The following is a 17,121-nucleotide window of genomic DNA, read 5'->3' on the forward strand; positions in this document are numbered from 1 at the left end:
TGTTTTTATAGTACAATGACATTTTATATGTCAAAAGATCAAGGCAATTTTGATTTCTCAGTTCATGACCCCTTTAATACAAGATGTTTTTATAGTACAATGACCTTTTATATGTCAAAAGATCAAGTGAATTTAGATTTCTCAGTTCATGACCCCTTTAATGGTACAGAAAGTGTTCCAGTACAAGCTGTAGTATTTGCGCTGTGTGTACAATTACAGCGGTCTATGAAGATGAACTGCTTCTTGGTACATGTTCAGTGTTGTACTTACGAATAGCAGACAAGTTGCTTTCAGTGTTGGAGTTTCAGGAAATTTGAATGACAAGATTCCTACATAGACATAGACAGTTAATTAATGGATCAATAAATGAATTTTGTAGCTGTGAATACACTTGCTGATGCGATGCTTACCACAGTAGAAAACAGCTTTGATGTCAAGACGGTCTGAAAGATAAAGGTCAGACTTTCTTCTCAATACCTGCAGACATCAGAGAAAATATTAGCAAAAAAAAAAAACAACAAAAAAAAAAACATGGGAAACCTCTTTACTGTCATGGCTACGCTGTGATAATAAGTGCACGAAGATGAAGAAGGTTATATCAAAAGTCTTTAATCCAACAAGGGTAATCCAAAAAGGGTAATCAAACATACAGGTAGCACACATGCAGACATTAACAACTCAAGACTGGACCACTAAAACTTAACACATAGGAACTTAAATACACGACCAAACAAGGAAGATCAACAAGACACACCTGAACCAAATGACATAATTAACACAATGAAGGTAAATGGTGCAAAAAGGAAAACAAAGTCCATGAGGTCATGACATTTACATGGTAAAAAAATTAGAAGTGGTAATTTTTTAACAATGAAAATTGATCTAAAAAATGTAATCTACTGTATGTAAATATATGTAGATTAGCATCTAAAATCTGCAGACTATGGCAAAAATAAACCACAGACCTGAGTGTGAAGCTGCATAAATGATTCCACCACATCTGGATGATCTCTGGAGCCTACAACAACATTTTCCTATGGTAAGAATTACTGTAAATTCATACATTAATGTCATAACAATTATTGTAAAATTGTGCATGTTGAGGGTATTTTTTATTTATTTCACTAGCCAACAAAAGCGTCTGATTACTGAGCTAAAGTGAATAGTATTGGTAATATAATGCTGGTCACGTGATCTCAACATAGCAGCCACCATGCTTTTTCTAGGCCAGTCATGTGCTTAGTAATATTTGTCATATTTACTATTCATTTCTTTAGGGGTAAAACTTTTAATAGTGGAAAAAGTTACTTGATATACCATTAAAGGGATAGTTCACCTAAAAATACCCCAGCCCCCACCCCCCAAAAAAAAAAAAAAAAAAAACAAAAAAAAAAAAACGGGGCATTCCGGGCAGCTTGATATCAATTTGATGTCAAATATTAGTCTTGATAGAGATGCCGTAACATCATTTTAAATTCAGTTTGGAAGGCAATTTATTCCAGTGGTAATTGGGTGAAAATAGGAAGTTAATCCCACACTGACATTGTTTTAATGTATATGATGGCCGATATTTTTGACATTCAATTTACACCAAATCAATGTCATGTCAAGTTTTTGACGTCAGTTTGATTTTCATATTTGACCTGTTTTTGACGTAAATTTTGATGTCAATTTGATGTCTGTTCAACATCATTTGCCCACTGGGTAAGCATTACTGAAAAAAATAACGCTTCAAAAAAAGACAAATGATTGCTGGATAATGTCAAAATCATTTCTATAACATATATTGGCCATTATTGTCATAACATGATTTTGGCCCGGCATTGCTCAAATACATGATACATTCTCAATTTACTTTAGAGTCATTATATATAAAAGTGTAGATTTTACTACAGTGAAGTTCCATAAGTTTGATTATTTGTTTAAAGGGATAGTTCACCCAAAAAATTCTGTCATCATTTACTCACCCTCAAGTTGTTTCAAACCTGTATGAGTGTCTTTCTTCTGTTGAAAAAACGAACAAAAACAAGCTGGTCATTCAGGTTTAGAACGATATGAAATGAAAATCAATGAAAATGATTTTTCGTGAATTGATTAATCACTTTAAATTCAGACCTTGATAGAACTCATTGTTAATATATTGATAGTGACTCATTCTAATCTCTTACCGAGCTGAAAAATGGATATGGTGATGTTGGTAATCAGCTCCAACAGAGCAGTGATTGGAGAAAAGAGATCCTTCTCACAGCCAAAAATGTGAACTAACTAGAGGGAAACATGAAAAGAAAAAACAAATGATATTTATGATGCTTGACCTATCATCAAGCAAATAACTGTATTATGTAAAGTAGACTGTGTCATTACTTGTCGTGTGAGGTCTAAAGCCGAGGCTTGTGGGTAAGCGCCGAACATCTGACCAATGAGCTCACAGAGCTGAGTCACCAGTGGTGCAAAGTCATGGAGAAGGGTCTTCAGTGATTTCTCAAAGGCAGCACACACCGCCTGAGATGAGGTGAGAGAAAAGTGAATCTTTCATATACTCACGCAAACACACACGTTCACAAACACTGACCTCGACCACCTCCGGTTCATTCAGCCACTTGTTGAGAATGGTCTGGATCAGAGGGAAGGCCTGCTGCAGGACAACCACCACCTGAGAAATGCCCAGAACAGCTGTTGGGTGTTCATTTTATGGGTCTGTTTGATTCAAACATGCATTCTAATGAACAATAGCTGATTGGAGTTTGAGTCTCGATGGGCTGTCATACCGGGTTGTCGTTGTGTGGCTGTGTTTGGACAGGCCTCATGACCTCCAATCTTTCGCTTTGCTTGTTTAGGTCAAATGTGGAGAAGAGATTGGCCAGCAGGCCGAGGATGTGGACTATAAGGAGCTTATTAGCAGAGCTGGGCTGCATCGAAGGGTAAAAGAGAGTAAAAATGCTGAGTAAAAATTAAACTGCTGCTTTATAAAGTTATGAGGTAGACAAACTTAAAGGAACAGAAAAGTCAGTGGGATCCAAAACAACACTGGACACTATTGTCTTTATATTTTGACATTTTTCAAAATATCCTCTTCCGTGCTCCACTGAATTCAAGTTTGGAATGACATAAGGATTTAACAAAAAAAAAAAACTTCTTTGGAACTATATTTATTGTGTATTATACAAATCCATTTTCTTGCTCCTCACCGGCTCATTGGCTAGTTTCTCTAGCTGCTGGATGTGAGGGGTGACCAGGGAGAGCAGCTTCCCCAGAAGCTCGTCACTGGGCAGGGCTGAGAGCAGGAACCCCAGCGCCTGCATTATCCACATACACTGAGGACTCTGTACAGAAGACTTACAGTCAATCCCACTGTGAAATGACTCTTAAGCACGATCAGCTTCATGTCTGGTCCATTCATATAAATACAGATGAAAAATATATAATCAAAATTTCAAATTGAACTAATGATCTGTTTACGCTTATAAGATTTTCAGTCATTTTTTAATGATGTAATAATAAAAAAAAATGGTTTCCCCAATCTAGGATCTTTTTTTTAGATATGCAATCTTAACAACAACAACAAAAACGTTGTTAGAATAATCTAGGTGGTTATAAAAAATCTCACATCTTGGCTGTTCTCTGTCAAAATTGAATGAGAAACACAATTTTTAAAAATGTGTTAAATAAAATCTACATATCAGTCACAATGTTGAACAAACACACACACACACACACACACACACACACACACACACACAGAAATGAAGGGGTGAGAATATTAAACATCCATAGTGCAAAACACACACACAATCTTACACGGACAGAGAGAGTGAGAGAGTCTGAGAGAGAGAGTCTGTACCCAGCGGGCAGCTTGATATCAATTTGATGTCAAATATTAGTCTTGATAGAGATGCCGTAACATCATTTTAAATTCAGTTTGGAAGGCAATTTATTCCAGTGGTAATTGGGTGAAAATAGGAAGTTAATCCCACACTGACATTGTTTTAATGTATATGATGGCCGATATTTTTGACATTCAATTTACACCAAATCAATGTCATGTCAAGTTTTTGACGTCAGTTTGATTTTCATATTTGACCTGTTTTTGACGTAAATTTTGATGTCAATTTGATGTCTGTTCAACATCATTTGCCCACTGGGTAAGCATTACTGAAAAAAATAACGCTTCAAAAAAAGACAAATGATTGCTGGATAATGTCAAAATCATTTCTATAACATATATTGGCCATTATTGTCATAACATGATTTTGGCCCGGCATTGCTCAAATACATGATACATTCTCAATTTACTTTAGAGTCATTATATATAAAAGTGTAGATTTTACTACAGTGAAGTTCCATAAGTTTGATTATTTGTTTAAAGGGATAGTTCACCCAAAAAATTCTGTCATCATTTACTCACCCTCAAGTTGTTTCAAACCTGTATGAGTGTCTTTCTTCTGTTGAACACAAAAGAAGATATTCAAAACATTGACTTCCATTGTATATTTTTCCATACTATGGAAGTCAGTGGCTACCGTCAACTGTTTGGTTACCAACATTATTCAGAATATCTTATTTTGTACTCAACAGAAGAAAGAAAGTTTTACAGATTTGGAACAACTTGAGGGTGAGTAAATGATGACTGAAGTTTCATTTCTGCTTAAAGAGGTCATATGATGCTTTTTTAAAGATCATTATTTTGTGTATTTGGTGTAACAGAATATGTTGACATGCTTTAATGTTCAAAAAACACATTATTTTTCAAATACTGTACATTATTGTAGGTCCTCTATGCCCCGCCTCTCTCAAACGCTTCGTTTTCAACAAAGTCCCTCCTTCCGACAAGCGCAGTCTGCTCTGATTGGCAGAAAGGAAAACTTGAAATCGCATCATATGACCCCTTTAAACTATCCTTTTAAACAAATGATGGTGAAAATAGAGAAATTTAATATATCTAAATGACCTAAAATCCCAAAAGAAGTACATAATTTTTCTGTTACTACATCAAGGAAATTAGTTTTACATCAAGTTACACTCTTACTGTCTCCCCGGTCAAAAATGTCCATGAATAGCCAAGGTGTGACTCTTTTTTTAAAAGCTTAGAGGGGGTTAGGCATTATACAGTGTAATCATGTTTTTTATTTTTACTAGTGTAAGGTTACAGTTACAGTGTTACCAACACTAATCAAACACAAATGGATTGGACTTACTTTATGGATGTCTTTGACAAGCACTGCCTGAGACCAAAAAGACCACAGTGAGCTTTGTACATTACTCACTGACATTGGTTTGCTACAACTGTAGCACTTCTAGGCGAAATGTTTTTTAAACCTGTGAGACGGCCATGATGTCACTGGCGTGAAGGTGGAGGTCATGTCGACATTCTCGGCAGATTCTCTTCAGAGCAGAAACACAAGCCACGGACAGTTCCGGGTTGGACAGACCATGCAAGACCACAGGCAGGATACTCGCCAACATGAGCGAATGATCGGCCAACCACTCGGCCAAAGAGCCTACAAGAAATCATGACAGCAGTCAATAAGAATTCAACTTCACCATGAAAACAACTGAATCACAGCATCTATTGTATCAGTAGTTGTGTCCCAAATGATGCACTATACACTATGCACTTATACACTATGTACTTAAACGTATAGTGTATGAATTTTATAAGGTTATTTTGTCATCCTGCATCAGAGTCTGATTGTATGTATAATCATTTAAAGAGACATGCACCGAAACAGGTCACTGTGAACAGAGCTGTTTTTGAAAAGGTAAAACGGTGTTTTTTACTCTACCATTGAGGAATTTTAACCAAAGTATGTTACAGATATTTCAGGATGACCCTAAAGAATCATACCAGCTTGAGGAAAATGGGCATCCGATGTCTCCTTTAATGAATTTAAGACTTTCTGCTCCAATTTAAGACCTTTTTTATTGCCTTAATTTGTGGAGGGCAAATTGAGACTTTTTAAGACCCGCAGAAACCCTGATTTGTAGAATACACTTGCAAGTTATGCTTACAAATGAATGAGTGTACCTATGGTGAACATGATGGTCTCAGCCAGCTGAACATTGTTTGCTGTGATGAGAGGAATCAGACCGATCAGTCCTGGAATGACGTCTGAGTAACTGACATCTACTGTCTCAGCAATGGACTGAAACCCAAACAGTAGAGCCTCTATATCCTCCACGGGAGAGAGGGAGATGACACAGAGATATTGTTCAATATAAGACATGACATATACACTGTATTAATAAGACAGTGCAACATTAGCACTGACTTGCCATGAGGAGGGGTGTGTTGTGTCCGTCAGCAGTGTGCCGAGTTTATCATACAGGTTTCTGAGGAGCTCTGGGCCCAGCAGCTCATACACATACATCAGAGTATCGGAGATGTCAACCCTGAAATCCAATTAAACTGGCTTATTATTGCATTATGATACAAATGAAAAATAAATGAAGACTGAATGGATCTCAAAGAAATAAACACTGTTTAGAAGTCTTTTTAAGCAGCCTGCCTTGTAATATTAATGCTGTTTTTCAGGGCACCAATAAGTATTGGTGTATTAAACTTTGTTGTATAATTCATCTCACACCATTTTCCATATATTGGACCTACAAACATACCACACATTGTAAAAAAGATGCACTGATAACTTAAATATACTAAATACATTTGCCCAAATACATTTCAGTTATATGCTATAAACATACTGTAAACAGCATGGCTGAAGAAAATATATTTTTTCAAATTGAAAATATACCGTATTTAGTTTAAACCCTCAAATGCCAAAATATATTACAAGATATACTTTATGGGGTAAAATCAATTTTCATTCTTAAATTTTAAATCTTAAAAATTAATAGATAGTTTAGATATTATATATTAGATGTTTAAAAAATGTATTAGGGAATAGAATTAACTAAACCTACAGAATATATTTTAAAGTCTATATATTTTGGGCACTTAAAATGGAAGTAAATGGGGCCAATTTAAGGAAATGTGAAGCATATAATTTTATACAATGACTTACATTAATTCTTCTGTTAAAACTTGTGCATTATTTGAGCTGTAGAACTGTTTAAATAAAAGGTTAGTAAATTATTTTTACACTAAAAGTATATAAACATGTATCCTGTTCATGTCTTGTCACTGCATTTTATGAATTGGGTCCATTCGCTTCCATTGTAAGCACCTCACTATTTTTGTTTTTATATATCTTTTTAAAGAAAAAAACAGTGACACATGGAAATACATTTTTACGGTAACCAACCAAGAATATTCCTTTACCCAATTGTAATCTGTGACGCCATTATTTCCACTTGTTGATTATTGACCCTATTTATATCTTTCCTCCATTTGATGAGAGTATCCCTTAAAAACATTTCAAAAAGTGAATAAACAATTTTGCATTTTGAACTGTTCTTAAAAATCTAGTTTAACCTGTAGGTCCTGAACTGCTCTTTGTCATCTGCGGACCACGTGGCGTAGTCCTCATCTCTGGGGAAACTGGCCTTCTGCAGCAGAACATCCACCAGCTGGAAGTACACAGGTCTGTAGATCTGTAGATAGAGCGTCTGCCGCTCAGCATCCAATGACGTTATATCGTCCTGAAACAAACAGCCAATTCAACACCACTGGCACTCAAAACATCATATCTGCTCCAGTTGAGTCAACGCAACACCAGTTGCCATCCAACTTGAGTGATTTTTCGGGGTGGACTTGTACCTGTAGGGTGTACCAGAATGTGAGCGTGAGCGAGCTGGAGGTCTCATCCACAGGATAGTGTCCAGGTGTTCCTGTGCAGGACATAATCATGCTCACTAGAGCCTGAAAGCCCTGCCAGCGATCCACCTGCTCCAGAAGAGTCCTGGGGAGATTGAGAGGGACAGAGAGAGGGAAAAAGGTTTCACCAAACAGACAAGGGCAGTCAGATGATGAACTGGCCTTCTTATAGACCCAGGCCATATGAGGTCACATAGACAGTTATTAATGGGAGATTAATCATGCATATAAGTCATTATGTCCAACCTGCAGTGCGTTTCTCCCAGAGCTACAGCAATGCGACAGATTCCATGAGATGTCTCCTGTGCAGGACATAATCATGCTCACTAGAGCCTGAAAGCCCTGCCAGCGATCCACCTGCTCCAGAAGAGTCCTGGGGAGATTGAGAGGGACAGAGAGAGGGAAAAAGGTTTCACCAAACAGACAAGGGCAATCAGATGATGAACTGGCCTTCTTATAGACCCAGGCCATATGAGGTCACATAGACAGTTATTAATGGGAGATTAATGATGCATATAAGTCATTATGTCCAACCTGCAGTGCGTTTCTCCCAGAGCTACAGCAATGCGACAGATTCCATGAGATGTCTCCATATCTCCATCCTGCACTGCTTTCTTTAGCTGCTCCTGAAGACCCAGCACCTGAGGAACAACCTTCAGAAGACTGTCTGCAAACCTCCACACGCACAAACACAGACTATCAAAATGAGTATTTCTTACACAACCTTCTGTGCACCAAGGTTTTGAAATTTGCTTGAATGATAATCAGTTTCAATTGACAATTACTTGTAATTAGTTTCCTTGTGTAAGGGAAAATTTAATCAGTTATCATACTTTTTTCCTCCCAAATTATCAGCCAATATTGCATGCACAATATTGTTTTGTTTGTGCATAAAATTAGTTAATTTCTTGAAAAAACATACACGAACTGCAGGAATGTTGTTTGAATCATTTGTTTTATGGCACATTTCGAAAGGAATATTAATCTTTCATGCTAAATATTATCAGACTGCTTTTTACTGTGCTTCTATTTAATTTTCTTTATTATGTAATAAAGTAGTATACAGGTGTAGATTTATAATGTCTGCTATTTTTCCTTAATATGAAAATAATTATGACCTTATCAGTTTTGGCATTTGAACAACACTATGGCATTATGGCAACAAAATATGCATCAAATTCTATACACATTTTATCAGAATATGTTCAAATGTTGTTCAGTTATCTATCAATTTTACTGCAAAAATTCCCCTATACATAAAACAAACACTATAAACAGTGGTAACCTGCAATTGTTTCCTTAAAGAGCCATTTCTACCTGATTTAACTCATGAATTAATATATTTAGGTTAATTCAGAGATATTAAATAATATTTCTAAATAAAATAAGTTCATTTAGATTTTACAATTTTTAGGTTATGATTTTTTTGTACAATTCACAAACACTTCCTGTCTGTCTGACAGATAATACGCTCATTATATTTAGGCCTAAATTTAAGATTTATGTATTTGAATTACATATTAAATTTCAATCCATTTAAATAGTTTTAACATAAACTAATAAACATGACAAAATGTGATGCATATTTGTCAGTCATACATAAATAAGACAGGTAAGATTTCTGCACTCAAAAAATCATGGTATAGTTTATTATTGTCTTTTTTTATTTAATTTAAATAATCATATTCAAAATGCATTTATTCAAATTGCTTAAATCTGCAAATCTATTGTGAATCCATTGTGAAAACAACTAAATTATTCAGTTAAAAAGTATGAACAAGCAGTAATCAGTTAGTTAAAATGTATGAGATTGAAACAAATTGGAGTTTTTGGTGACATAAACCTATATTTAAACCTGGTTACTTTGTATTTAAAACACATTCAGTTTGTTAGAAATCTTGCCTGTTCCTTACATGTTTCATTTATGTATTACTGACAAATATACCTCATATTTATATAAGTTAGTTTATGTTAAAACTGTGTAATCCAAATGGATGGAAATTTCCTATGTAATTCAAATACATAAATCTTAAATTTAAACATTGATCTGGCAAGAGAAAGGAAATAATGTGATGCTCAGGGAAACAGACTGAACTATTAATATATGACAGGAACTAGTGCTTATTTTAACAGTACATACTGCCGTGTCGTATCTCACCTCTGACAGTCAGGCTGTGAGATGATGCTGACGATGGTCTCTACAGCTGTCAAACAGCTCAGACTCCTTCAGCAGAGCAAAGCAACTCTCCAGCAACACCTCGCTGTCTTTTAAAGCGATGCCCAGCGTGAGCCAGGAGGACACACATCTCAGCACCCGCTCTCTGATCGGACAGGGTGCGTCCGGCCGCTGTAGTAACTGCTGGAACAGGGAGCAGACCAAGCTCCAGTCCACAGCCAGAGCGCTTCTCAGCTGGGAACGCCGAGAGGCCGGGATCCTGCTGCTTTGAAGCTCCTCGGGCAGAACGGCGAGGAGCTCTAGAAGTGCGAGGCATCGGGCTTGACCGTCAGCCTCCGTCACACCCTCTCCAGTTTGGAAGGCACACAGAAGGTCTGGTACTGCCGTCGGCCACGTTTCGGGTAGGACGTGAAGGACCAAAGAGGCCAGAGCGACACAGAGTCTCGTCAGCACCATCTTAGGCCCTGATGCAAACTGGCCGACCTGAGCGATGAGCTGCGAGCGGAGCGAGTCTAACTGACCGGGCGGGAGGTCAGACCAGTGGTGGGAGATTTTAGCATGCAATGTGCTTGCCCCAAAGAACTGGATCTCAGGAACCTAATGTGAAACCAAATAAATAAGAACTACGAATGTAATGCAATTAAATTCATACATTTTAAAGTGTGGTGTAGTCAAACCCACTGCTTACTTTGTCTGGCTGGAGCAAAGCCCAGCAGAAATGCCAGGCTTGTGGTGATGCTTGGGCTTGTGTGAGCCACTTTTGGGCCACATTCTTCTTGTCCATATCAGGGTCATAGTAAAGCTGCTGAAGAGCCTACAGAACATTAAGAGACCAAAGATGGTTCCTATTATAATTACACTACTTGTCAAAACGTTGAAATCATTAAGAAAGAAGTCTCTTATGCTCACCAACAAAAAACAGTAATACTTAATTTAAAAGAACAGTTTTAATTATATTAAATATTATATATTAATATGTTAAATATTAATATATTAAATTATTTTAAAATATAAATTTCCCTGTGATGGCAAAGCTGAAATTTTTAGCAGCCATTACTCCAGTCCTCAAACAGTTTTTGCTGCTTAATATTTTTTGTGGAAACGTGACACACTACAATTCATATATATATAGTTTGGGTAAGTTAGTTTTTTTCATGAAATTAATACTTTATTCAGTAAGAAGATATTCAATTTATCAAAAAGTGACAGTAAAGACATTTATGATGTTATAAAAGATTTCTCACCAAGGATGCATTTATTTGTACATTTTCAGCAACCATTACATTGGTCTTCAGTTTTTGTTACTTACTGTAATATTTTTGTAGAAACCGTTATACATTTTTCTCAGGGTTCCTTTATAAAAAAAACAGCATTTATTTAAAAGAGAAATATTTTGCAACTTTATAAATGTCTTTACTCTCACTTTTGGTCAATTTAATGCATCCTTGCTAATAAAAGTATTAATTATATTTTGTTTTACTTAACTCCAACTTTTGAATGGTAGTCTGTCATGGTTTCCACAAAATTATTAAGCAGCAAAAACTGTTTTCAACATTGATAATAGTACATGTTTCTTGAGAAGCGAATCAGCATATTAGACTGATTTCTGAAGGATCATGTGACACTGAAGACTGGAGTCATGATGCTGAAAATGCAGCTTTGCATCACAGGAATAAATTACATGTTAAAATATATTCAAATAGAAAACAGTTCCCTATCGATACTTCACTTGTACTGCGTCGCTAGACGCTTATGGGGAAAACTCCTTTTCTCCGATAACTGAAGCCCTTTTAATAATGCAGTGTAACTGCACGGCCATTGGTTGATTGGTTGACCACTTCAATGATGAGGTAGCGGAACTGCACGAGCCTATGGCCACGAAGCCCACTAGAGCCCGCCAGAATGGGCGGGGCCATCTGACTATATAAGCGGGCATTCTGACATAGAATCCTCAGATTAATTCTCCTTCAGCGACGACAATCATCTCCTCGCTGATCTACGAGACTTGAAGCCACTCGCCGTTGACACACCTTCGCAGCAGATAGAGGCTGACTCAGCTCGTCCCCTGTCGCCATCCAGCGAGCCTAAAAAGCAAATTTTATAGAGCAAATTTACAGTGTTGTTGCAAATGCCACGCCATCATTGCGCCTCATGCAGAACTTCCCTGCACGCTGATGATGGCCACTCAGAGTGCGTTTCCTGTCTGGGTAAGTCCCACGCAGAAGCCACTCTCACCGAGATGGAGTGTTCTCACAGCAAGAACATGAGTCTCTCCTCTCTGCACGCTCGGATCGCTTTCTTTTCAGAGAGCGACTTCACTCCTCGCGCCCTCCCATTTCATTCCTCCCAAGAGCCTGTGAGGAAGAAACAGCAGGGCAGATGGACACAGTGCCCAGATGCAAGTGAGCTCACGCCGGCTCAAGCCCCGCGTGCCTCACGCTCACCACGACTCTCCTGTTCTCTTTTCCCACCCAGACCAGCGTCCCTCTGCTAGCGCGAGTGATTTGATCTCGTTTGGTGTGTACGTCCGCTTCATCCGCCCTAACCTCCGTCGACGGCGCAGAAGAGAAGGGCTACGAGAAGCTGCCTCCACTGGATGAGTCAGTGACCGCGCACCTCTGCCCGCCCACTGCCATCGGATGGAAGGCTAAGGTCTCCCAGCCATCCAATCCGTGTATGACTACTTCAGACCTCGCTGGACGTGCCTACTCCTTAGCTGGCCAGGCGACTTCGGCGCTTCACTCTATGGCTGTGCTCCAGGTCTTTCAGGTAAACTCCTCCACTGCATGGACGAGTCCGGACCTGACCCCACGGCTTTCAAGGAGCTGGAGGTCAATGGCCAGTCTAGTGGTGCTGGAGCGCCACTTATGGCTAAACCTGACTGAAATCAAGGGCCAGAAAAGGTTCCCTTCCTCGACTCTCCGGTCTCCCCTACGGGGCTTTTTGGACCTGCCGTCGAGGGCTTTGCAGAGAGCTTCACCTCCGCACAGACTCTACCCGTTCCCGAAGTGCCAAGGACCCCGGCCCAAGCTGACGCTGGACACGGGGCCTCAGGCATTGTCCTGATCTGCGGGACAGGAAGAGGAAGGGGCAAAGTCTCACTACAGCCGGACCACCCCCCAAACAGCCTCTGTTATGCCTTTAAGCACCCCGTTCAATTCCGGGTGCCGACAGCAGTATGTTTGTTGTAAATGCTGTTGTAAATGCTGGACCCATTCAAAAAGCACCCACACAACCATCCGCTGTTATAGCAGGCAAAATAAAACACAAACATTCTCAAAAAGAGAGAAAATTTCCTCTTTCACTTATCACGAGTGTCAAGTCCCCTCACGGCGACCCACCACCCGAACCAGCCCAACCCCTTGCCTTGCGGGCCAAGGCCTGGCGGGCCATCCCCGGAGTGTCAGATAGGGTTTTGGGGATCATAGAACGAGGTTATTCTCTTCAGTTCGCTTGGAGACCCCCGCGCTTCAGCAGCGTGGTTCCCACCTTAGTGCAGAGCAAGGACACTCGCGTCCTGCACTCTGAGGTGATGAATTTACTAGCAAAAGGAGCGGTGGAGACAGTTCCGCCAGCTCAAAGCGAGTCAGGCTTCTAGAGCTGCTACTTCCTCATCCCCAAAAGGGGATCTCGATCTCAGGCACCTGAACTGCGCCCTCATGAAACTGCCATTCAGGATGATCACTTTGAAGCAGATCGTCTCGCAAATATGCCCAGGGGACTGGTTATTCTCTCTGGACCTGAAAGAAACTTACTTTCACATCCAGATAGCCCCCCATCACAGACGATTCTTGCTTTTGAGGGAGTGGCATATCAATACACGGTCCTCCCCATCGGACTGTCCCTGGCTCCTCGCACTTTTAAGTGCATGGATGCGGCTCTCTCCTCTCTGAGAAAGATGGGGGTCCGCATTCTGAACTACCTCGACGACTTGCTTGTTTTAGCCCAGTCAGAGGCTGAGCTACTATCTCACAAATCCCTCCTCCTCAGCCACTTGGAGTGCCTAGGACTCAGGGTCAATTTTGCCAAGAGCTCACTGTCCCCCAGCAAATGAATCTCATTCCTGGGGGCAGTTTTCGACTCAACCCAAATGAGGGTGATGGTCGCGCCAGATCGTTCACTGGCCATACAGCAGCTGGCGGCTTCCTTCAAAATTGGAGCCTCTTGCCCTCTCAAGACGTTTCTAAAAGATGCTAGGCCTCATGGCCTCCGCATCACCAGTGCTACAGTTGGGCCTGCTTCGCATGAGGCCCCTACAGTACTGGCTGAAACCGCAAGTTACCCCCCAGGCGTGGCATCATGGACGCCTTCGAGTCAAGGTGAACCAGGCCTGCGTAGCAGATTTGGCCCCTTGGAGAGATCCTCAGTGGTTCGAGTGGGGTGTGACCATGGGTATTGTCCACAGAAGGAAGGTTGTCTTGACAGACGCATCCAACACGGGTTGGGGAGCTCTGTGCGAGGGCAGATCGACCTTCGGCTCCTGGTCGGACACGGAAGGATGGGTACACATCAACTACCTCGAAATGCTGGCAGTATGTCGAGCCCTTCAGACCTTCTTACCAGACCTGAAGGGACACCATGTACTGGTTCGTTCGGACAGTATGACAGTAGTGTCTTATATAAATCGCCAAGGCAGGCTCACCTTGAAGTGCCTTCACGAGATGGTAAAGCGCCTCTTGGAATGGGCACAACTTAACTTGCGCTCATTGAGGGCAACACATGTGCCGGGCATATTGAATCAAGGAGCAGACATGCTGTCTCGGAGCAATGTCCCCTCAGAGGAGTGGATGCTCCATCCGCAAATGGTTCAAAGAATCTGGGACATCTTTGGCAGGGCAAAGATCGACCTCTTTGCCTCAGAAGACAACTCTCATTGCCCAACTTACTTTTCGAAGGACATGGACGCGTTGGCGCATGACTGGCCCAACCTCCTCCTTTACGCTTTTCCCCCGATTGCTCTGATTCCCCAGGTAATCAGGCGAATCAGGGAACACAAATGCAAGGTCCTCCTAGTGGCCCCGCTCTGGAGGAATCAGCTGATAGCAGCCCCCTGGCCCATTACCCTGAGACAAGACCTTCTCTCTCAGGCGAACAGGACGATTTGGCACCCCCAGCCCGAGCTGTGGGGTCTGCACCTATGGGCTCTTGATGGGAATCTACAAACCTCCCAGAGAGTGTCTTAAATACTATCTCACAGGCTAGAGCCCCGTCTACGAGATACCTCTGTCTTCTCCGCCTGGTGCACAACACGTGGCAAAGACTCAACTTCCTGTGACATATTGGTGATATTGTCCTTCCTCCAAGAGCTGTTGGATAAGGGCCGTTCCCCTTCCACGCTCAAGGTCTATGTAGCAGCTATAGCAGCTTTCCACGCTCCTATAGCAGGACAGTCAGTGGGCAGAAACAACTTGGTTGTTCGCTTTCTTAAGGGATCCAGGAAGCTTAATCCACCTCAGCCCCTTACCGTTCCTGCATGGGATCTGCCCACGGTCCTGAGGGCCCTTAAGGGTTCCCCCTTTGAGCCGCTACAGTCAGCAGACCTATGGACTTCTGTGCTCTGTCAGGGCTCTGAGAATTTACATTGAGTGTTCTGCTGCATTCAAGCAGTCGGAACAACTCTTTGTATGCTTCGGTGGCTGCACCAAAGAGAATTTCTCGGTGGTTAGTTGATGTTATTGCACAAGCATACTCCTCCCTGGGCCTACAATGCCCCATAGAAGTAAGAGCACACTCCACAAGAGATGTAGCCTCCTCTTGGGCATAGTCTAGTGGTGTGTCCATAGCAGACATTTGTGTGGCGGCCGGCTGGGCCTCTCTGTCCACCTTTGCCAGGTTCTATCATTTGGACGTCCCGGCCTTATAGGCTCGGGTCCCTCTGCAAGTCTGTGAAGTTTCAGCTCAAAATACCCCACAGATCATTTATTATATCATTTTGAAAATGCTTATTTTGAGTGGAAGCAGAAACACGCTGTTTTTCGTGCCTGTCTCTTTAATTGCAAATGAGCTGCTGCTCCCCGCCCCCTTTTCCAGAATAGAGCTGTGCCTTTACAGCTCGTACCTGCTAAAAAACATCTGTTTTGGTTCTGATTATCATGTTTATCGTGCTGAAACCATGCGTTTTAAACCGGATTAGTTTAAACTTCTGATATACGGTTTTCTGAGTGCACACATCTGAAGCACGCTAAACTTCAGTACTAAAGAGTACTAAACTAAGTTCTCATTCACAAACAAGTTTACGTTAAAAACACACATGAGTTACAAAAACAGTCGGTTATGTCTGTGAAGGTAAACAGCTGGGAAATAAATTGCATGTTTATTTTAGATCTGTGTGGCAGCAGCAATATACAGTAAATAAATCAATAACCAGGTACCAGGTACACTGTACCCAGTGGAAAACCCCCCAAAAGTGAACCGTACCGAGCCGTACCGTGCCGTACCATGCAGTGGAAAAGCGCCATAAATAGTGTTCTGTGCTCGTCTGTGCAGCCAAAGGCTGTTAGCAGTTAACAGTTAGCGTGTTTTGCTCAAACTTTCACCATGGCATTAGAGCTGGTACACCATTGTCGCCTGCGAAATCAAAAGCCTTTGCAACGTCACTAGGGGAGCGAAATCAGACGTGCTCGTTTTTTCAGACGCTTGCAGAAAAAGGCTTATCAAAACAAAGTTACTGGGTTAATCTTTTTCACGTTTCCTTGGTTGGTAGATGCACCGGGGACCTGATTATAGCACTTAAAAAAACCTGGAAAAGTCCGATTTTCATGATATGTCACCTTTAAGACTAGCCTGGAGCACCATCTGCTGTTAAAAACTAAGCTCAGAATCGATTCGAGAGAGAATCACGATGCATTCCGAAAATCTCAGAATCGATCCATGAATCGCGATGCATCGATTTATTGTCCCAGCCCTATTATGAACGTGCCACGCTAGCGCATTTTTCAGAGTAAGAGTTTGGACATTGTGACTTTTGGGGTTGATTGAAATGCAGCATAATTGAAAACATGGGCTATCACTGATAAATGATGAACTTCAGTCTTATTTCATCAAGATGCTGAATTTTCAGCTGAATGGTAAAAACTGTGCAGTACTGAGGGTCAAAAGAGAATGAAGCTAGCAGAGCTTTTACAGTAATGGTTAGAGGCTAGAGTGATTAATGTCTAACTCCGCTGCACTA

General features: G+C 40.9%; 1 pseudogene; it reads right to left on the reverse strand.

Moving 5' to 3' along the window:
- Positions 1-17,121, reverse strand: part of LOC107701332 (importin-13-like) — a 42,163-nt pseudogene that overhangs the window by 3,297 nt on the left and 21,745 nt on the right.

Source organism: Sinocyclocheilus anshuiensis, unplaced genomic scaffold (assembly GCF_001515605.1).
Source record: "Sinocyclocheilus anshuiensis isolate Anshui unplaced genomic scaffold, SAMN03320099.WGS_v1.1 scaffold1726, whole genome shotgun sequence".
NCBI classification, from domain to species: domain Eukaryota; kingdom Metazoa; phylum Chordata; class Actinopteri; order Cypriniformes; family Cyprinidae; genus Sinocyclocheilus; species Sinocyclocheilus anshuiensis.